Source organism: Lissotriton vulgaris, chromosome 2_1, assembly GCF_964263255.1.
Source record: "Lissotriton vulgaris chromosome 2_1, aLisVul1.2, whole genome shotgun sequence".
Lineage (NCBI taxonomy): Eukaryota > Metazoa > Chordata > Amphibia > Caudata > Salamandridae > Lissotriton > Lissotriton vulgaris.
Genome location: NC_141687.1, coordinates 1,960,837,048 through 1,960,859,941, shown reverse-complemented (window position 1 = coordinate 1,960,859,941; position 22,894 = coordinate 1,960,837,048). Strand labels below are relative to the sequence as shown.

General features: G+C 47.5%; 1 protein-coding gene across 1 annotated transcript in view; it reads left to right on the top strand.

Moving 5' to 3' along the window:
• The window catches only part of LOC147733561 (aminopeptidase N-like), a 491,573-nt gene that overhangs the window by 190,079 nt on the left and 278,600 nt on the right, over positions 1 to 22,894 (top strand). The gene's annotated exons all lie outside the window — the stretch shown is intronic.

The following is a 22,894-nucleotide window of genomic DNA, read 5'->3' as shown; positions in this document are numbered from 1 at the left end:
CATGTTATTATCTTTTTACGTCTCGGTGGAGGGGTCGCTATTTTCCTACCAGAGAGGACCACAACTGCAATGGCCTGGGAGTTGGGAATTGCCAGAAACTATGAACAAAGTAGAATAATGCTGCATGAAGTGCTCTGTTCTGTTGCTTTTCATTAATGAAATGAACTACCTGCTTTCTGTGCTCGGTGACTAACAGCCTGATCCATCAACAACCCGTTTTGCGAGTCTATAATAGCGATTCATAAGGAATCGCTATTACAGGCTCGCAAAACGGGATTCATGTAGGAATCGCAAAAAAATATGCGATTCTTACATATTCCTTATTTGCAGACAGGCAAATTGCTAATCGCAAATAAGGAATAACTCCCCTTTCATTCCTATGGGCCAAAAGGCCCATAGGAATGAATGGGGAGTATTCCTTATTTGCGATTAGCAATTTGCTAATCGCAAATAAGATAGCGATTTAAAAGGTGCCAGGGGTGTGCAAAGGACACCCTGTAGCACCCCTTAAATGCAAATTGAAACAGGTGCTGCACACACACATGTCCAGAGGACATGTGTGTGTGCAACATGCAACTTAGAAAAATGCTTTTAAAAGCATTTTTCTAAATTTTCGCTATTTACCACGAGGTTTGACCTCGCGGTAAATAGCGGGCCGAAATTGCGAATTCGCTATTTAAAAAAGGATGATGAATTGCATTTAAGGAATCTCAAATAGAGATTCCTTAAATGTAATTCCTCGCAAAATAGCGAAATCGCTATTACCGATTTTTGCATTTGGGATGATAAATCCCAAATGCAAAAATCGCACTCGCAAAGGGCCAGATTCTCAGAATCTGGCCCTTTGCGAGCGCAAATCAGCTTGATGAATCAGGCTGTAAAAGTCTTAAGTAGGCCTGGTGACATTTAAATGGCGCAACATCTAATTTCAAGAATTTCACATTATGCTTCTTATGTGAAATTCCCTCAGCTACACCATTAGGTCACGTTGTGTAATCACGTCGCAATGCGGGGCAAAATTATAGCAAAGGAACAAAGCAAATAACTAGAATGGGAGCAAATAATGATGCGAGGACACGTCACAACAAAATATCTCTCTAAATGATGAATTTACATGTTGTAGAATTATGCTTTATTTCACATAATTTCCCGAAATTTCACGTAATTACACAAACGCATATTAAACTAATATTGCACACTGTATTCAGTCAGTCGTTTAAGCTCTATTTGATTATAAAATAACCATAAAAGCATATTTATACAACAGTAAAATCACATGTTACAGAAAGATAGCAAACTACAAAATTATGGAATAAGTTATACAGTGAAAAATCTTACATCAGAATAGATCTTCGACACTTAAAAACAGACTTTAAAAACAATGAAACAGATAAAATTACAAATTCTTCTCCAAGGGATTGCATGGCTATGAATGCAGGCCTTGTTGCAGGCCTAGTGTTATAAGCAGCGAGATAATCCACCTTTTCCTCTGGACTGAATAAAATTTACAGAAGAATAAAACATGCATGGTGGATTGTGCTAACAAATCGTCGCATGGGCAATTAGACAGCTGCCTAGACCAATCGTTAATTGCTGGAAAACTAAGCGCCCTATGGGCAATGCCCATCCTGAAACGTGTTAGTAAAATTCTTTCAAAGTCAGAGGATACAAAACCTAAATACGACTGCATCTTAAAAGTAGTCAGTATGTTTTGGTGGGCAAGAACAGATATTTTTAATATCTCTGTATTTAATCTAATGTTTTCTAGATCCTGCAAACAGCTAATGTTAAAAACTTTTCTATTTACTTCATTCAAGGTATTGGGGTTATCAAAATATTCTTGATGTCCTAATTTACAAAAGAATTATTTGACAAACCTGAGCCAACTTATATGTGATACCTCCATATAACCCACAGCAATCAATAAACATTTGTCGATTTAAACAGTCTTCTCTGAAGTCCAAATATGATGCCAGACGAAAATTGGTTGGATGCCAATGACATCCGCTATATAAGATATACCTAACTCCGAATGGCAATTGAAAGTAGAGACACTAACCAGGACGGCAAGCAGGTATCTAAGAAATCTGTTTTCTGTCCTCTGTGGAGATGTCACATCTACATGTCCCCAAATATCTGCTCCATAGGTCGCTATTGCGTCACATTTAGCTTTGTAAATTTGAAGTAGTTCTGAGGGGGGGCGTCTGCCCAATTTCTTACTAAAATTAACCAGGGCTGCCAGTGACTTTGAGAATACCAGTCTCCTTAAATTAACAGCCTGTGTCCACATGCCAGTATGATCAAATAAGACCTCCAAGTATGAAAATCAATCAATCAATCATTGACACTTATAAAGCGCGCTACATACCCGTATGGTCTCAAGGCGCTGGGGGGGGGGGGGGGGGGCTGCTACTGCTCGAACAGCCAGGTCTTCAGCTTCTTCCTGAAGGAGAGGTGGTCTTGGGTCAGGCGCAGGTCGGTCGGGAGGGAGTTCCAGGTCTTGGCGGCCAGGTAGGAGAAGGACCTTCCTCCTGTAGTCGCTCTTCGGATGCGGGGGACGGCGGCGAGGGCGTGGTTGGCTGATCGGAGGTGGCGTTTGGGAGCGTAGAAGTTGACTCGGCTGTTGAGGTAGCTCGGGCCTTGGTCGTGTAGGGCTTTGTGTGCGTGGGTGAGGAGGCGGAAGGTGATTCTTTTGTTGACGGGGAGCCAGTGAAGGTCTCTCAGATGTCTGGAGATGTGGCTGGTTCGTGGGATGTCAAGGATGAGTCTGGCTGAGGCGTTCTGGATCCGCTGGAGTCTCTTCTGGAGCTTGGCGGTGGTACCGGCGTAGAGGGCCTTGCCGTAGTCCAGTCGGCTGGTGACGAGGGCCTGGGTGACGGTCTTCCTGGTCTCGGTGGGGATCCACCAGAAGATCTTCCGTAGCATGCGTAGGATGTTGAAGCACGCCGAGGAGACGTTGTTGACTTGCCTGGTCATGGAGAGGGAGGGGTCCAGGATGAAGCCCAGGTTGCGTGCATGGTCTGTCGGTTTGGGTGCGGTACCCAGGGCGGGAGGCCACCAGGAGTCGTCCCAGGCGGAGGGTGAGGAGCCCAGGATGAGGACCTCCATCTTGTCCGAGTTCAGTTTCAGGCGGCTGGTCGTCATCCACTCGGCTACCTCTTTCATCCCTTCGTGCAGGTTGGCTCTGGCGGCGGCGGGGTCGTTGGTCAGGGAGAGGATCAGCTGGGTGTCGTCGGCGTAGGAGATTATGCTGAGGTTGTGTTTGCGTACGATGGCCGCGAGGGGGCTCATGTAGACGTTGAAGAGGGTGGGGCTCAGAGATGATCCTTGGGGGACGCCGCAGATGACTTCGGAGGCCTCTGACTTGTACGGTGGTAGGCGGACTCTCTGTGTTCTTCCGTCGAGGAAGGAGATGATCCATTCCAGCGCCTTGTCCTGGATTCCGATGTTGCTGAGGCACCGTACTAGGGTGCGGTGGCAGACCGTGTCGAATGCCGCGGAGAGGTCTAGGAGGATGAGGGCCGCTGTTTCTCCATTGTCCATCAGGGCTCGGATGTCATCGGTGGCGGCGATGAGGGCGGTCTCGGTGCTGTGGTTGGCTCGGAAGCCGGACTGTGAGGGGTCGAGGGATCCGTTCGTCTCGAGGAAGGCGGCCATCTGCTTGTTGACGGTCTTCTCGATGACTTTGGCTGGAAACTGGAGGAGCGAGATGGGGCGGTAATTCTTGAGGTCGGTGGGGTCCGCTGTTGGTTTCTTGAGTAGAGCGCTGAGTTCGGCGTGTTTCCAGCTCTCAGGGAAGATGGTGGTGTCGAAGGATGTGTTGATGATGTCTCGCAGGTGGGGTGCGATGACAGCGTCGGCCTTGTTGAAGACGTGGTGAGGGCAGGGGTCGGTCGGTGATCCGGAGTGGATGGAGTTCATCGTGCGGATGGTGTCTTCGGTGCTGATTGGGGTCCAGGCATGGAGGGTGGTGGTGGGGGGTGGTTGCTCGGTCATGGTGTGCGTTGGTTGGTTGTTGAAGCTGTTGTGTATGTCCGCGATCTTGTTGTGGAAGTATGAAGCGAGGGAGTTGCAGAGGTCGTTGTTCTCCTGAAGGTGAAGTGAACGCAGCTGTGGTCCGTCCATTGAAGCTCTGTGGTGTGGCTGAAGTCGATGTCTGTGCTGGAAGAGAAGACTGCGTCGAGTGTGTGTCCGGCGAGGTGGGTGGGGGTGGACACCAGTTGCTTGAGTCCCAGGTTGGCGAGGTTGTCGAGCAGGGTGCTGGTGTTGCGGTCGTTGTTGTTCTCCAGATGGAAGTTGAGGTCTCCCAGGAGGATGTAGTCAGCGGAGGGGAGGGCATGCGGGCTGACGAAGTCGGCGATGTCCTCGCTGAATTGCGTGCGTGGTCCAGGGGGTCGGTAGATCAGGGTGCCTCTGAGGGTGGTGTTCGGGTTGGTGTGGATCTGGAAATGCAGGTGTTCGGCGCTGGTCAGGGTGTTGTCGGTGCTGGTCGTGAGACGGATGGTGCTCCTGTGGATGATGGCGATGCCTCCTCCCATCTGGTTGGCGTTTCGGTCCCTCCGGACGATCTTGTAGCCCTCTGGGATGGCGATGGCGATGTCGGGAGCTGAAGAGGCGTTCATCCAGGTCTCCGTGAGGAAGGCAACGTCAGGGGCTGTGGCGTCTAGGAGGTTCCAGAGTTCGATGGCGTGTCTGTGGACGGAGCGGGTGTTGAGCAGGATGCACTTGAGGTGGGTGCTGCTGGTGTTCGACTTGGCGGGTGCTGGTGCGAGGCTGGTCCGGATGCAGGTGAACTTGCAGGCGAGGCAGCTGAAAGGTCCGTGGGTACGTCGTGAAGTGGCTTGATGGCATTCTGGGAGTCGGCCGGTGTTGAGAGCGGTGAGGGTGGTGGCGGAGTACGTCAGGCGGGTCGGTCGGGGTCCTCGTGGGCCAGGGGTCCTGGCACTGGGCGCGATCCGGTCGCGGACGGGCGCAGACGGGCTTACCTTTGGCGCGCCTTCGGCGCACAATCGGCGCGCCCGCTGCGCGTGACCGCTGCGCGTTCGCATGGTCGCCATTTAAGGCGAAGTGCGCGGGTGGGCGGAGCAGCTGGGAGGCGGGAGCGGGGAGGGTACAGAATAGAAAAAGGGGCGGGAAAAAGCGGCGGTGGCGGGAAGGGAGGGCGGCGAGGTAGGCGGACAACAAGGAAGGAAAACCAAAACACGGGGAAAATGAAATAAAACAAAACAGGCACAAATTATCGACAAAACAAGGGCAAAATGAAAATAAAACAAAACAGGCACAAATTATCGACAAAACAAGGGCAAAAACAACCGCAGCGGAGGCAGCCGGCAACCGGCAAACGAGGCAGCAGCGAGGCAGAGGGCAGGCAAGGGGCACACGCAGCAGCTGGTGGCCGTGCGGCGCGGGGGTGTCCCACAAGTAGTATTAGCGCAGTCTAGACGATTCTTTTCCAAGAAGAACGTGCAACACTTTTTTATCTCTCCGGTGCACATTTTAAAATTAATGTTTTGGATGCGTTTACTGTAAGGCCCAAGTTGGACATAAATTTCACACACCTAGTTAATGCCTTCTGGTGGCTATTAGGAGTGCAGGCCATAAGCACTGCGTCATCCGCATACATGAGCACAGGAAGTGAGCGCTTCACTACCGCCGGATGGTCCTCGCACTCATCTCTCATAACCCGGTCTAAGTTAGAATTATAAAAGGTAAAAAGAAAGGGTTCCAGGACACACCCCTGCGTTTCTCCTCTTCCGACAGTAAAGGAATCTGTGCACTCACGCCCTGTACTGATTCGGACCCTGGCCTTTGCCCCAATATAAAATTGTCTCCTTAATGATACCAGGGATGGTTCCATGCCCAACCTCTCCAAAATCGGCCATAGTTTTTTTATGGATGACACAGTCGAAGGCCGCGGACAAATCCACAAAGGCCAGGTAGAGAGGGCCCCTTTTTGCCATAGTATATTTGGCAATAGTTAATTCTAAATGTAGGCACTGATCTATGGTGCCAAGCCCTTGCAGAATCCATATTGTATATTACTAACAATAGAATAATTATCTGCTCAGTCCTGCAATCAAAACAGGAGTCCTCTTCCACTTATTTTGACCATGGAGTCTAAAAGCGAGATAGGCCAATAGCAAACTGGGTTGTGCCTATCCCCCTTTTAAAAAATCGGAACCAGAATTGATTCACTCAAGAGAAGTGTGGCTCAGGGGTTAGAGGCGGCAGACCCGGAAGCTGAGATCGGTCCTGGACCAGGGTTCAATTCCCCGCCTCGGCGGGTCTTGGGCTAAAAATTCCACAGACTCGATAATTCTCGATCCGGTGCCTTCTCGACTCACGGGTTCACACTCTGCGACTCTGGGCAATAGCTTGCTTAACCTCCACAACGGCCCCTCGCGGCGGGATGCCTGACTTTCACCTTGTGGATACCTGGCCGGGGTATCTCACAGGGGAATACCAGGACGGGTTCCCTAAGCAAGCGCCTTGAGACCCCTGGGTTAAAGTGTTGCGCTATATAAATCGAAACACATTTACATTTACATTTACACTCCAGGTGGGAATGAGGCTGGTCGAGATCCAGGCATTAATAACTTTTGTTAAAATGGGTCCCCAAAAAGTAATATTATGTTTGAAAATGTCCACGGGGATGCCACCAGGGCCTGGGTCCTTACCACTCTTACTCATTGGGATAGCCTCCTCAATTTCATTAAGATCTAATTTAAAATGTGGATGGTAATTTACAGTCTGGTTTTCTACCCTAACTCCCGCCAAATCATTACTACTGGTTTCAGGACAGGGTGCAGAGTATAATTTAGAAAAGTGATCAACCCATTCACCCTTAGAAACCGCTATCTCTATAGTTGCCCTCCCTGGATCAGCTAAAAAGGGAGCATTGACCGCTTTCCAAAACGCGGAGGAATCTTTCAATTCTGATGCAGCTCTCAGGGCATTCCATGCCTCCTCCTTTAAACACAATGTCCTTGCATTTGAGGTATATCTATAAGCCCTTCTGGCTTCTTTTACACTGTAGTCATAATTACGAACTTAATTGTGACATTGGCCCACTAGTTTAGTTGTTCTTATGTGATCCAGGTGTTCCTATGCAGCTTCAGTGCTTGAGCTAGAGTCTTGGGGTTACTTTCGGGAGCAGACAGACGTTTTAGGTATGCCTGAAAAGCTAGTCAAATCATGGCTGGACAAATCTTGTGATGTTTTCCGAGCTTACCTGACTTCTATTCAGCCCTGGATCATGGGATCTTGGGACACACTATGCTTCATCGGAAGGACAGCCTGCATGCACCAGGAAATGCTGAGGATGGCCACTGCGACACCCCCTGCACAGGGAAGAGATGCAGCAATGAGGTAGCAAACACTAGGGTTGGAGAGGAGTTGCCTGACAGGAGCACCTCCAGGTGGGAGGGGAAAGGCTGTGGAGTGCAGAGTTGGTCATGGGGGGAGGGCACAGCCTGCTGGCTGGTGCCTGGAAAAGTCGACTCGTGACTGCCACTGAGCAGAGGTAGTTCTCTCACTGCTCAACCTGAGCAACATTTTAATTACGGTAGCGCAAATGGCGTAATTTCAGGAGTTCCATGTTATTATTGACACACTAAATTCCCCAAATTGTGCCCTTACTCTATGTTGTGTAATTATAGCACATGAGTACAGGAACAAGGTAAACATCCAGAATATCAGTATCTGTCATTTGCTCCACTTCTGTTTCTAGCACTGTTGTTAACACAAAATGTATACATGAACCAAAATAGGATGCATTCTGCACTAAAATATAGCACTATGGGCCAGATGTAGGAGCCCTAATACCGGTCGGAAACGGCCGATTTCGGCCGTTTCAGACCGGTATTAGGCTTTTCAGATGTGGGGGCCTACCGAATTGGTAATTTTACCAATTCGGTAAATATACCGATTCGGTAAAATACCGAATCAGTATATTTACCGAATCGGTAAATCCATATGTAGCTGACACTCCTAAGAGTGCCACAGGCCCTTAAGAGTCGGTATTTTACCACACAATCCTATTGTGTGGTAAAATACCGAATTCAGGTGTGCATGCATACCTGTGCATGCACACCTGTGCCATGTGACACACAGACATGCCCTTAGGGCATGCATGTGTGCCACATGTCACACAAGCCTGTACTTGGGGTGCTAGAGGGTGTCAAAGTGACACCCCCTGCACCCTTGCAGGATTTGGTATTTACCGATTCAGTAAATACCGAATCGGTATTTCCCATTGATTCCTATGGGCTTCAAGGCCCATAGGAATCAATGGGCAATACCGATTCGGTATTTACCGAATCGGTAAATACCGGATTCGGTATTCCTAAATTCGGAATTACCTAAATCTGCCCCCTTCCCATTTACAGACTCTTAAATACCGATTCGGTAAAATTTGGTATTTAAGAGTCTGTAAATCGGAATTACCTACATCTAGCCCTATATGTCCAATGTGCTTTTTACAGAATTACAAATATTTTCACATAAGATAATTTCCCCTAAATTTAACATAATTGTGCGAAAGGAATACATACTGCTGGTGTAAGCCTTTATTGCTGTGGGAAGTTTCCCAGTGCCACAAAGTTCCACGGAAACTGTCGCTTTAAAAACACCCACTATTTTGGAAACCTTGTACTTTGTGAGGCTTGCAAAATGTTAATTTCAAATTTCAAAGTTTTGTGTCTGTGTATTTCGCAACGTCACACCCCTAGTCACTATACCCATCTCATTCTATTTTTTCCTTGGCAACGGCTGAATTGATCATATTCCCCTAGTTTTCCACCCCCATTGCGATGCTCTAGAGCTTTGTATAAATGACAGGCACACATTCTCACGAGAGAGGAAACCCGGAATTATTCATTGTGAGTGGTCTTTTATTTTAAATTCCTACTTATTTCAATTGGCTTAAGTGCACAGTAAGACCTAGTTGCTTGCCCAAAAACCCTTTTTGCGTGTCTGTGCTGTTTGATTTGCTGGTCAAATGTGTGTAAGAGAAATTAAGAATATTGCGTCAGGTCGATGAGATAATGGCTCATTAAAGGGTATGTATAATTTATTAGTTTCAATGTTCTGCCCGAGGCCACATAGTTACTTATATACCAAAGCACTATTTTTGAAGAAATTGCAATGATCAATAGAAGACGACTCCACTGTGATCTGCCTGGTGTGTGATCTGTGGCAAAGCTAGAAGTTTTACCGCCCATAGCGGTCCCTGCGTTTGCCGCCCATGGGCCTCCTCCCCCACCCGACCTGTCCTTACTACGCCACTGTGCGTGACTTACAATTTCCTAGCTTATCTGGCCTTCAAGAGGCACTAGGGCCCTGATTATAAGTGACATCTTAGTTCTGATGGGGAAAGTAACAGCAGCGTATGTAAAACAATGGCACACCTGGAACTAGACAAAAAAGGATTTGAAAACGGAATAACCTAGTCACTAGGTATCACAGTGCAAGGAGGTTCCCGATGATGAAGCATTCCACCTATGGTGGGTGAGTGTAACCGTCCTTTAAAAGAAATCCTCCATCTAAGCTAGGTAATTCTGTTTTCAATTCTTTTTTGTCTAGACTCAGGTGTTCTATTGTGTTACATAGTTTTATATTGGGAAGTTAACTCCTGCTGGTTTCTGTATGTCCTCTAGGCCTCTTTCTGTGTTTTGTTGACTAATAGCAGATACTGGCCTCATCAGAATTGGGAAATCTGAGATCACCACACATCTGTTAACTTTCATCTTGAAATTGTGGCATCCAAAAGCCGTTGAATTTTCACGTGAAAGTCTGGTCAATAATGGACAACTTGTGCTACAATTTAGTGCTGGAGGTGCCAACAGTGCTTAAATGAGCACTAACTGCATCATGTGTTGTGCAAAAGCTTGCAGCTATTTGAGCTAATTTTGCTGTAGCTCCAGAAGAAAAGCAGCAGCAAATGTACTCAAAACAAAACCCTCTGACCATGTTAGAAAATCACTCTAGGAGACACCATAATCTGTCTCGCGCTCGCCAGCTTGCATTTTCTGGAGCCTAGCAGCAGGGGCGGCTCTAGGCTCATGGTGGCCCTGGGCAGGCAGCGTAGGTAGGGGGCCCCGGAAGAGGGGGTCCAGGCGGGGCGAAGAGGGGGCGTCTGCGCCTTTGGAAGTGGAACAGAGCTGGAGGGCGCCAAATCCCTGCCAGGGGTCGCCACGCAAATATGTATCCATCCTCAGAGGATTATTATATTAAGGATATATATTTGCGTGGTGGCCCCTGGGGTTTGGTGGCCCTGTGCAGGTGCACAGCTTGCACATGCCTAAGGCCGGCCCTGCTAGCAGGAGATCAATTGTACCACACCGCTATTCGTGGATTTTGGTCAGAACTATGTGTTAAAGTTACAGTAACACAGAGTGACTAAAATACAGCTAATTCCTTAGGCGGTACGAAACATTATGCCTCCCCTCAGCACTAATACCTTCATAGCAGTACAATGAGCAGCACATGACTAAGCACCACCGATCGGTTATGCAGGTTTGTGCATTGTTCATCACTTTATTTTTCAGCACCCCTGAATACCTGAGCAACACCATAATGCAATTGGTAGGCATCAGGGATATTTAAGAAGCACTTAGATGTAGAACCGAATCATCCTTGCATATAATAGTATTCGATTTTATTGATATGTATTTTCTGGTACAGTTCGGATTTCTACTTGTGCATCATATTGTGTATGATTTACGCAGCAGCAAACTACTTGAGATATTGTTTTGTAAGATGCACTCAGCTTTCTTACTTGCATTGAAATGATTTGTTGTTGCAAGATTGTTAGACCTGTTAGTCTTAGGGTAATCTTTCCCCAAATGTTTTGCCTCTCCTTCTCGATTAAACTGAACTTATTTTTGTTGGTCTTGGGATTCTCTGCACTGTACCACTCCAAACCAGTGCTAAAGTGTTTGTGCCGACTCCCCTAAAACATAGGTAAATTGGCTTATACTCAATTGGCATATTTAAGTTACTTACAAACCCCTTGTAGAGTGGCATACCATATACCCAAGGCCTTTAATTAAATTATACCACCAGGCTATTTGTGAATGAAGAGCAGAAGCTGTCACATAAACTATGAGCAAGCCGGGGTAATCGCTAAGCAATTATTCTTGAAGCATCGAATGGATACAATTGTAACAGTAAGGTTCTGTTACAGAATTGTGAAGATAAATGTAAATGTAAATTGATACTTGTATAGCGCAATACTAGCCCGCAAGGGTCTCAAGGCGCTTGTACGAATACCGCTGTAGAACCCATCCTGGCTTTCCCTGTGAGGCGTCCACTCCTGGGCACCCCCAAGGTGGAGGCCAGGCATCCTTAGCGTTGTGGGGGCCGTTGTGGAGATTAAGCAAGCTATTGCCCAGAGTTGTAGAGTGGGACTCCATGATTGGAATAGGCACCGAGGTGAGAAGCTATTGCCCGCATAACACCAGGACCCGTAGCTAAAACCAACTACCCGGATGAACATCCCGACTTGACCACCTATGTGCTATAATTGCAAGGGAAAGTAAAATGAATGAGAGAGTGATTGGTGTATGTAACTAGGAGAGAGAGTGCAAGTAGGGTTGAAATGAATGAGTATGTGCATGTGAATTGAGGCTGTTACTGGGTAGGATGAATTGCTGTGACAGTTTTTGCCTTCAAATCTATTTGTTTTTATATGCACCTGTGATATATCCTAACTAAATCTATATTGCCCCACAAAAAGAGTATTTTTTGTATCATAAAATAAAAATAAAAATAAAGAATATATTTTCATAAAATGAAGCTGTTTAGTCCCCTTGATTCGACCATGTGATTTTGCTATGTGCCGTTAACCCCTTGGTTAATCACCCCTCCATATGTATCAGTTAGGACCCCATAGCTAGGGCCTATATACACTGAGGCAGGGTTTTCTCCTTTTCTATAATTGGTTTCTTCCCCCACTTTACCTGCCTACATCATTAAGACACCTACGGGGAACCCCCTTCTCTGTTCAACCGAGGTGAGAATTGTCAGGTCCGTGGAATTTTTGAGCCCAAGACCCACCCTAGTCCCGGGCTAGACCTCTGCATCAGGGTCTGCCGCTCTAACCATTGAGCCACACTTGAACCGAGACAGCAAGTTCCGCTAATCTGAAGCTGCCACTAGTACTTAAAAAACTTGAAGATGAACGCCTGAGTTTATTTGGAAAATTCCATCGAGGTAATTGCCTAAGATGCTGCCATTCAAGACATTCATAATGCAAACATAAACCAGATGGTCGGCAACATGAGCGATATGGCACTTCCTAAACAGGAATAAGACGACATTTAATAGGATGTACTGAAAACCTGAGGCTGTCTGTTAAGACTTTTGCGATACGCACATAATCCTAATAGTCCGCAACACGCGCAAATCGGCACTTCAAAAAAGGAAAAGCCAAACAAAAAAGCAGATTCCCTAGTCCTAGCCCTTTTAAAACACATTGGCACACAATACCAAAGGGCAAAACATTTGTTAAAAATTGAGAGAGCCCCACAGGGTATTGTGTTTGAACCTGAGGGCCAGAATTCCACTCCCTTTGGCCAGCAATTCTTGAATGTTATCGCCATTTGATATATTGATTCAAAGTTGGGTTGCTTTATAAAAATTGACTGGTTGAATTTGAAAAATTATTCTATTCATTGATTTGTTATTGTCGTGTGTAAATTTGTTGTTGATTATGTCCAATTGCTGTGTTTAATTTTGCTATATGGATCTGTCTTTGAATTAAGTGTCTCAACATACCACAAAAATGGGTTAAAGAAATTACATAATAAATTATGTGGATCAAGATATTAAGAAGTTGGTCTAATAATGCTAATGAGAAACGGGATTCAAAACTAACAGCTAAATCATAATTGTTTCATGTATATTACGGGCCCTTTCTAGCAGTATGACTTAGGGCTAACCCGTGTTTGAATAAATAATACCAGTGGGCCTACAACACTTATTCTGCCACCTACTTAAGTATTACCTTAAAACATGTCCCAGGCCTGCCACTGCAGCCTGAATGTAGTTTTGTACTGCAATGTCGACTTTCATTAAAACTCCTTTGCCAATCCTTGAACGCCCCTTTTATTACCTGTAAAAGCCCCTAGGGTGGGCCCTAGGTGAACCTTACAGAGCCCGTAGGACAGAGTGATGTGTAATTAAAAGGTTGTTGAAGAAATATCCCTAGGCAACTATCGGTCTATATAATATGAAAGACCCAGTTATACAAACACATAATATTTATAGACTCCGTGTACAATCGTAATAAATATAAATTCATTTTATTCATACAAAATCATTTAAAATAACCATTATAGGTTCTGCGATGTTTCGGTGAGGAACATAGATAAGACAATAACATCATAATATGGCCAACAAAATTGACAAAGGTGAATACATACAACAATCATGTGCATACGTCCTATACATATAATCATATAAAGAAAATTACATGATCAAAAATAAACTAATTAGAATACTACAAAAAATACAATAAACAATAGTAAAAAATCAAAAACAAAATCAATCGAAAAAATATGACAGAGTGGCTAATAACTTGATGATGAATTTTCTTAATAACTATCCGCGTTTCGGCATGCAGGGTGCCTTCCTCTGGCCAGCCACAATAATCCCTATACCTACAATGAAAACATTTACATTGAGTTTTTCATTTTAGGTATAGGAATTATTTCAATCAGTGAGTCTACCCTGCAAAGAGGTGCCACCTCAGTCCTGGACCATTGGAAGTGGGCTTAAGTTGCTCTGCCAGCCTCTGTGGATCCAGTGGAACAGATACATCTCTTCCACAATGTGGAGCAATCTCAAGCAGAATGGATATGTCACTGCTGCTACGTGGATCGGAACAGTCACAAAAACCATCAGCACCTCCTCGGCTTTTTTAGAGCAGCCACTTTGATAATACATCCTTGGTGCAGGCCCTTGCTCCGTCGTCAACTGCAGCCGCAACAATGATGCCAGACTGCAACGCAGCTCCTCAGAACCAGTGCCTAGCCTTCACTGTGCAATGTATCCTTGATGCCGGGCTTTGCATCACAAGCCGTTGGCGAAAGGATTCTCAATGATGACACAGGACCTTGGCTCTTAGCCTCGCCGCACCTCAGTACCTACGCATTGCTCTGGCTGCGCAATGCATTGCTCTGGGTGTGCAATGCAGATCCTCACAACGCTCTACAAACGAGGATTGCGTCCTATTGCAGGCTGCCTTAACTTGTGCCTGTCCCTTAGTCGAGTGCGACCAGATAACCACAGTTGGTGTTTTAGTTTCAAATGTATTTTATTGGGATTTCCAGCAGGCATAAACAGAGACATCTCAGCATATTGTAAAGGCAAAAGGCATATACAGCGGACGGGACAGACAAGCATGTCTTCCCTAAACTTGAGTCGTACATTTAGACAAATATGCTAAAGAGACGGTGTGACGTTGTAGAAGCAAATGACCTGTGGTGCAGTAAAATAACATGAGAAGGAGGACAACAACAACCAATAACTCCCATCCCACCCCCCCTCAAATCCCCCTACCCCACCCCGACCAGTGTGCTTTATAGTGCAAAAAAGTCAGTCGACGGGCCAGAAAGGTCTAGAGCCCTGTTTGGGAAGTCACTGAGAGTCACAGTTGGCATCAGTGAGACGCAAAACCTTAAGGTATTTGGGACACGTGACTTCATTAAATTCCTTAGACAAGAGGGTCAATAGTGGAAGCCATGTTTTCCGAAATGCATCAGCGGACCCAGTAAGTGTAGCCTGAATGCGCTCCATCCCAAGCGTAAACCAAAGTTTGTGGAGCCACCCCGTGTATGTAGGGCTAGTTGTGGAACCCCACAGTTATAGTATATGTTGCGTGGCTGCTTGCATAGCAATGCCCATTTGTCGACCCTTTAATGATTTCATGGGAAAGGTTAGTGCATTGGGGAGGCCTAATAAGGAGTATGCAGGGAATCTCGGGATTTCAGTTTTAAAGGTGGAATCAATATCGTCCGGGACCGCCTTCCAGTAGTCTCCGAGTGTCGGACAGTCCCATAGGAGGTGGGTTAGAGTACCCTTTTCCCCACACCCCCTCCAGCAAAGCTCTCTACATGCCGGGTTCCCCTTATGTAGGCGAACTGGGGTGAGGTGCCAGTACATAGCCAATTTCACTGCTGCCTCTTTCGCTTTTGTGTTGCGTGTGGTGTGTGTAGCCCTGTAGTAGACGTAACCCCATTCTTTGGATGACAAGGCTCTTCCCAGTTCAGCTTCCCAGCGCTTCTGACTTGGTGTTTTTTCCGAAGTGTGTGGTGGTGTGAGCATTTTGTAGAGTTCTGATATAAGGTGTTTGTCCGAGTCCTTAGTCAGTAACCATTTTTCAAAAGTTGACATGGGGCGACCTACCAGTGCTGCGGTGTCCGGGGCAGTAAGCCAATGTCTTAGTTGAAGATATTGGAAGAGATGAGGGTTCTGTATGTCGTACCCTTGTTTGAGATCTGTGAAAGGAAGAAATCCCCGTGAATCAAAAAGGTTGCCACCGGCACGACATGCCGTGCCTCGCCATTGGAGGAATGAGCCTGCGCCATTGCCTGGCGGAAAATCAGGATTATCCAATATAGGAGTGAAGGGGGTGGGAAAGGTTGTTAAACCGTGTTTGAGCGCCACCCTGTCCCATATCTGTATGGTCGTGCGTGTGATAGGAGACCTCAACATGTATCTTGGTCTGTGTTGCCGGGCGAGGAATAGGATCCTCCAAAGCGGCATCTGTGCCATAGCCCTATCCTGGAAAAGCCATCTCTTCTCCGACTCAGGTCTGTACCATTCTATTAGGTAGCGGAGTTGGGAGGCCTGGAAATAGCGTACCAGGTTGGGGACGCCAAGGCCGCCTTCATCCATGCTCTTGTAAGCCAGCTGTTTGTGGACTAGTGCTCGTTTCCCCTCCCAGACAAAGTAAAGCAGGGTGTCTTGTAGGTCCTTCAAAGTGCCAGCGGGGGGCATAACTGGGATGGTCTGAAAGAGATAGAGGATACGAGGCAGTATAGACATTTTCACTGCTGCTACCCTCCCCAGCAGTGAAAGGGGCTGTTTTGACCATCGCGCCAGATCCGCCCGGATCTGGGTGGTGAGAGTCTTATAGTTGGTCGATACTGTTAGGTCCGTTGAAGAGGTTAGAGTAATTCCCAAGTATGGTACCTGGGTAGCTAGCTGGAGACCGCTCCCTTGACCAATGGCCTGAGCTCGTGGGCATGCATTTTTACCCAACAGCAGTATCAAGGATTTAGCTATGTTGATTCGGAACCCTGAAACGGAGCCAAATGAGGCAAGTTCCTCCATGAAAGCGGGTATAGAGCTATTGGGCTGGTCCAGGGCAACTAAGACGTCATCTGCATTTAAACTGATGGTATAGGGTTCTCGCCCGAAGTTAACACCTTTAATTCTCGGATTTTCCCGGACCTTCTGGGCCAGCGGTTCAATATACATGGCAAAAAGAAGGGGGGAAAGGGGACATCCCTGTCTAGTGCCGCGCTGAATTTTGAATAGACTCGAGCGCAGACCTCCCAGGCGGATCCTAGCTTGCGGGTGGTGATAACAGCTTGCTATTCGAGCGCAGAAGCGGTCGCCTAGACCAAAGCGACGCAGGACTCGTTGTAAGTAAGCCCAATTCACGCGATCAAACGCCTTCTCCGCGTCTACAGCGAGTAATGCGGAGTCCGAGGCTTGGAAATGCGACTTATCGATTAGATGGAGTACCCTTTTGGTGTTGTCGCTACTCTGCCGGTTGGGCATAAAGCCAGATTGGTCGGGTTCTAAAAGTCCAGGAAGGCAAGGGCCAAGGCGCGCGGCAAGAATGCCCGCGAAGAGCTTTAAGTCAAGATTCAATAATAAGATAGGGCGGAAGGCGGAGCAATGTGTAGATTTCTTACCGGGTTTTGGCAGCACCACCACCTCCGCGGCCAACATGTCCGGAGGGATGGCGCCTAGTCCCTCGAAAGAATTAAAAAGGCGGGTGAGCACTGGGGTCAACTGTGGTGTCGGCTGAAGATTTTATAAAATCCCGCCGAGAAGCCGTCAGGTCCCGGAGATTTGAGTGGACGCAGACGGGCTATAGCCGCCAGAACTTCATCCTGACGGATAGGGGCATCTAGGGCTTCCACGTTATCTTTGGAGATTTCGGTGAGGGTTGTCGTGGCCAAGTAGGCCTCAATGTCTTCAGAGGAGGTCTCCTCTTCACTGTACAGCGAAGCATAGTAGGAACGGAATGCCTCTGCTATCTGAGTATCGTCAGCAAGTACTGCCCCGTTGGTTTCCACAAGACCATTGATCTTTGCTCGTTGGGTCTTGGCCTTCAGAGCACTGGCTAGTAAGCGGCCCGTTGTATTGCCTCGGACATAATAAGTATGTCGGAGATGGAGAGCCGCGAATTCCGCCCTGTCCGTATCAAGGCTGGCAAGCTGGGCCCGTGCTGCTTTTAGTTGCCTCCAAACGCGTGGAGCGCAAGTGCAGCTATGAACCCGTTCCAACTCTGCCACGCTTGCCGTGAGGTCGTCCCTTTTACTCTTGCGGTCTTTGGCCTCAGCCGCAGCTATGGCGATGAGTTCACCTCGAGTGACCGACTTCAGGGCGCCCCAGAGAGCCGTCATGGATATTCCGGGCATGTCGTTGGTGGCTAAGTATTCAGTGATGCGTTCGCTGATTCGTTTAGTGACGTCTGGTCGCTGCAATAGAGTTTCGCGTAAGCGTCACGGGCCCTGGGCCGGTGCGCCGCGTGAAGTGTGAGTGACAGTTCCACTGCGTCATGATCAGTGACGGCCGCTGGCACTATGGTGACCTCCTCAAGATTTTTATTTAATTCAGAAGAGCCGACAAAGTGATCAAGTCTGGCATATGTGTGGTGCACATGCGAGTAAAACGTGAACTGCGATGTGTTCGGGTGTTTAGCCCTCCAGAGGTCCACTAAATCCCTATCCTTCAGCCATTCATGACCATTGGGCGAGAGGGCCCGGTCCCTCCGTAACGGTGTCCCGATTTGTCAGCCTGCGCGTCCATGACTATGTTGAAATCCCCGCCCAGGAGTAGGGGTGCGTGTGGGGTCTGGAGCACCTCCGAGATCGCGCCTTTTAGGAAGGCTTCCTGTCCTGTGTTTGGGGCATAAAGGGAGCCAATCGTAAAGTGTGTGTCACCTAACTGAAATGTATGTACCAAGAGGCGACCCTTAATCTCCCCCATCCTATTCCCCACCTTCCCCTGGAAGCCTCTAGATATCAAAATCGCCACCCCGGCAGTTTTCGAAGGGAGAGAGGAAAAGTATTGCTGTGGGAAGGCGCGGGAGCGCAGTCTATGCCAATCTTTCTGCAAGAGGTGCGTCTCCTGTAGTAAGCAGATATCTGCCCCAGAGTGTTCCAAGTAGGAAATAACAGCCCGACGTTTAATGGGATTGTTCAGCCCTTTCACGTTAAGGGTCAGTACCTTAAGGGTCACATCAGGCATAGTGCAATGAGTTTATGACACATCTCAGAGTAGGCGTCTCGTATGCTACATAGCGGCGGCTGGGCATTTCTCAAGTCTTTCTCGTCCCGGCCACCCTGCAGGCCCATCACCAGACCCCCATCCAAGTGGGCGACAAACCTCTGAATCTGCACATCAGTAACGCATCATCCCTATCAATGAAAGAACCGAACTGGCACACTGGTCCCCACCTTGGAACCCCCCCTAACCCAACAGACCCCCCCAAAACAACCCAAAACCACCACGGACTGTCTCGATGCTTATGCAAGCTAAGATCGTTGTGAACAGAGGCCTTACCCCCACCCCTACCACCCAAACTCCCCCTTCCCAACCCCAACTCCCTAGAAATACATAGTCCCAGTCCTGTTAGTCCACACAGGACCGTGGTAAAGAGTACTGAAGGGGTCATCTCCGACGGCGGCTTCTCCGGTCCCCCCGCCCGACCCACCCACCGCATGGGCAGAGCAAGTGCAATATGGAATCTCCCTTGTAGAAGTGCTTAGCATTCTGGAGAAGAAGTTTCTTTGGTGACCTCCGCCAATGCAGTCTCGCGCTCACGGGAGATGACAGAAGCGTCTGGTTTAAGTCGGTGAGGTGGTGATCGTTTGTAATTCACAGTTTGCCAGCCTCCTCTAGATGTCCCTTGTAAGCTTCTGAACACCGGTTCAGTATCGACCTGGTCAAGGCCCAAGATTACACAGGTGTCCTTGAGTGACCGCAATTGATGGAGCCGACTATTCCATTTAAATATGATCCGAAATGGGTGACCCCATGAGTAAGGGATCTCTTTCTGTCTTAGGAAGTCCGTCACAGGCTTGAATTCTTTCCTCTTTTGGAGAGTGATGGAGGAGAGATCCTGGTATAAAGCGATGGGGTGACCTTGAAATTGAAGGGGCTGGGCTCTCCGAGCCTCTCGGAGAATCCTCTCTTTAAGGGGGAAATCCGGAAGGAATGCCAAAATGTGCGGAGGTGGGGCCGGAGCCCGGCGAGGCAATCCCACCCTTTGGGCCCTGTCGATTCGAATGGCAAACTCCGCAGGCTCCCCCAATACGCTCCGGAATAGGGACTGCAGGTAGCTAGTGATATCAGCCCCCTCTTCTTTTTGAGGGACCCCCGTACCCGTATGTTATTGTGGCGGGAACGGTTCTCAAGGTCCTCCGTGTGGGCCTGGAGGTCCAGCTGCTGGTCAGTGAGGCGCAGGACTTCCTGCTGGAGCTGCTCAATTTCGCTACTTCTGGTTTGATCTGCCTCTTCAATGGCGACCACGGTTCCCCAAGGCCCTCCACATCGCGCCGAAGCTCTCGGACCTCCCCGGCCACCTCTTGCTTCAGGGATCGGAAGTCGTCCCTGAGTGAGTTGAATAAAGTTTCTAGGAAAGACTTGGTGATAGGTACCTGGTCTTCTGTTGAGGCTGGCGGCGATTTCGTGGTCACCGGGGAGGGGGGGTCTTTGTTGGCTTTGGATTTTTTTTTAATTTTTTTATAGCATTTATAAGGCGCACAGCTACCCACAAAGGGTTTCCCGGCGCCGAAATCAGCAAAGACACAAGGCACAACTGGAGAGAGAGCAGATCCGAAGGCAAAGATTATTGATCAAACAACCAGGTTTTCACGCTTTTTCTGAAACTCCTGTAGTTTTCTTCTTTGCGTATTTGGGTAGGCAGTGAATTCCACAGAGTTGGGCCCAAAAATGCAAAGGATCTTCCGCCCACTCTAGCCCGTTTATACCTTGATACCGCAAACTTCGCAGATGTAATTGAGCGAAGATTGCGGTTTGGAAGGTAAGGCTTGGCAAGGTCTTGAAGATATTTGGGGGCAGTCCCAGCTTTAATTTGGAACAAATAGCTCAGGGTTTTAAAACGGATCCGATTTTCGACCCTGAGCCAGTGCAGGTCTCTGAGATGTTTAGTGATCCTGGCATATCTGGGAATTCTACAAAGCAGTCTGGCCGCAGCATTTTGTACCAAGTGTAGGCGTCTTATTACTGCTTTATTTGCACCCAGGTACAGGATGTTGCCGTAGTCAAGCCGAGATGTCACTAAGGCATTGACTACGGTCTTCTGGGTGGTCGATGGTAACATCCAGACAATTTTACGTAGCCATCTGAGAATAGTAAAACAGATGCCAGCCACTTTGTTAGCTTGCTGCACCATAGATAAGCTGTCATCAATGATGACTCCTAGATTTCTAACTTGAGTGGCAGGGGTCGGGAGCTTGCCCAATGAGGTCGGCCAATGGGAATCGCTCCAGAGATTTTTACTGTTCCCTAAGAGGAGGATCTCTGTTTTCTCCCCATTTAATTTAAGTTGGTTGTCCGACATCCAGCAGAAAATTTCATGGAGGCCTGTTTTAAGTGCAGAAGAATCAGATAAATCAGATTTGGATAATGAGAATAAAATCTGAGAATCGTCTGCATAAGTCATCAAAATAAGACCAAAGTTCTCTGCAAGGGTGGCTAGTGGGCGAAGGTACAAATTAAACAAAAGGGGACTCAGAATAGATCCCTGTGGTACACCATGCGGGGAATAGAAAACATCTGAACAAGCCTCAGAGGAGGTGATCTGGAAGGTCCGGGAGGATAGATATGATTTGATCCATTCTAACGCCTTGCCCTCGACACCACTCTCCCCCTGCCTACAAAGTAGTCTGGAGTGAGAGATGGTGTCGAAGGCTGCGCTTAGGTCCAGCAAGACCAGTGCCACCGTTTGGCCATCATCTCTGAGCTCTTTAATTTTTTCCGTGATTCCGAGCAGGGCAGTTTCAGTGGAATACCCACTCCTGAATCCGGACTGAGAAGGGTGAAGTAGTTCATTATTTTCCACATATGTGGAGAGAGCTTCATGGATGTGCTTTTCCAGCATTTTGGAAAATGCAGGAAGTAACGATATTGGTCGATAATTGGCCAATACCGTAGGATCGGCGGCTGGCTTTTTCAGCAAAGGGCTGACTATGGCGTGTTTCCATATAGCAGGAACTGAAGCCTGTTCCATGGACGCGTTGAGTATGTCCGTAATGGGCGTCAGGGTAGAATCCTGCAGTTGGCTGATAATACTGATGGGTATGGGATCACGGGGAGTACCCGATTTGATAGTTTTAAGAGGTTTCCTCGTTGTGTCCGGTGTTAAGGGGGGCCAGGCTTTGAGATGACAGTTTCCTTTAAAGCTTTGAGAGGTGTCCTCTTGGTTATGAGAGGTAGTACTGTTTTTGTTAATATTGGAGACGATCTTCTCGATCTTTTCAGTAAAGAAGGATGCCAAGTCTTGACATTGCTGAGTACTAAGAGGGGGAGCCTCCGCTCTTGTGTTTTCACCAGCCAATTCCTTCACCGTGTTAAAGAGAGTCTGGGATTTATTAGCCTCTGAATTTATAGTCGTGGTTACATAGCATGCTTTAGCTTTCATGCATGCCGAGTGATAGCTGTTTCTGGCCCTGCGGTAGATCTCTTTTTGGTGAGCCTCGTAGTTCTTCCGCCACTGTCTCTCCAAGTTCTTACAAGTAGATTTTTCTTTCTTGAGGGCCTCTGTAAACCAGGGGGCCGGGGGACGATGTACTTTTCCCTTACAGCGGGATAGGAGTAGGCAGGCATTCACTGCATCACTAAGCCATGCTTGTGTAGCCTCAGCTATGCTTTCCATGTCTCCATCAAGGCATGGGAGGTCTTTGTTCAATGCACTATTAAGGTCATCTAGATTTAATATTTTCCAATTTCTCCTCAGAGATTCAGAAGAAGTGATAGAAAGAGATTTAGTGGGTTTGAGAGAGATGGCGAAGAGTATGAGAAAATGGTCTGACCAGCATATAGGGATAGTGTTCAGCCATGATAGTTCTTCCATATTAGAGATGATGGGGTCAAGCAGATGTCCTGCTTTATGGGTAGGACCCTTATTGCGCAGTGTCATATTCAACGCCAAGAGGTCATCAATGAGGTTTTTACAGTTAGTATTGTTCTCATCCTCCAAATGGAGATTCAAGTCCCCCAGTATTGTAAAGTTTTGAGCTTTTAGATGGTGAGGTAAAATAAAATTTACCAAATTATCAGACCATGAGGGGTTATAAACTGGTGGTCGGTAAATCAGTAAACCAGAAAAAGTGAAATTGGGGCTGAGGGTAATTTTAAAAGATGCTGCTTCGCAATTGGGAATGTCTGCAGGTTCAAAATGGCATACAAAGTCTTTGTTGTAAATAATGGCTATGCCCCCTCCTGTTTGGCCGACGCGATCTCTCCTAACAATAGCACCATCATGGAGCCAGGTCTCCGTAAGAAATATCGCACTGGGCTTCTCTTCCATTAATAGATGGAAGATATCAAGTTTGTGTTGTGGTAAGGAACGACAATTTACCACATAGAAAGTGAAGTTGTTAGAACAGACTTTCTGGCAGGGGGT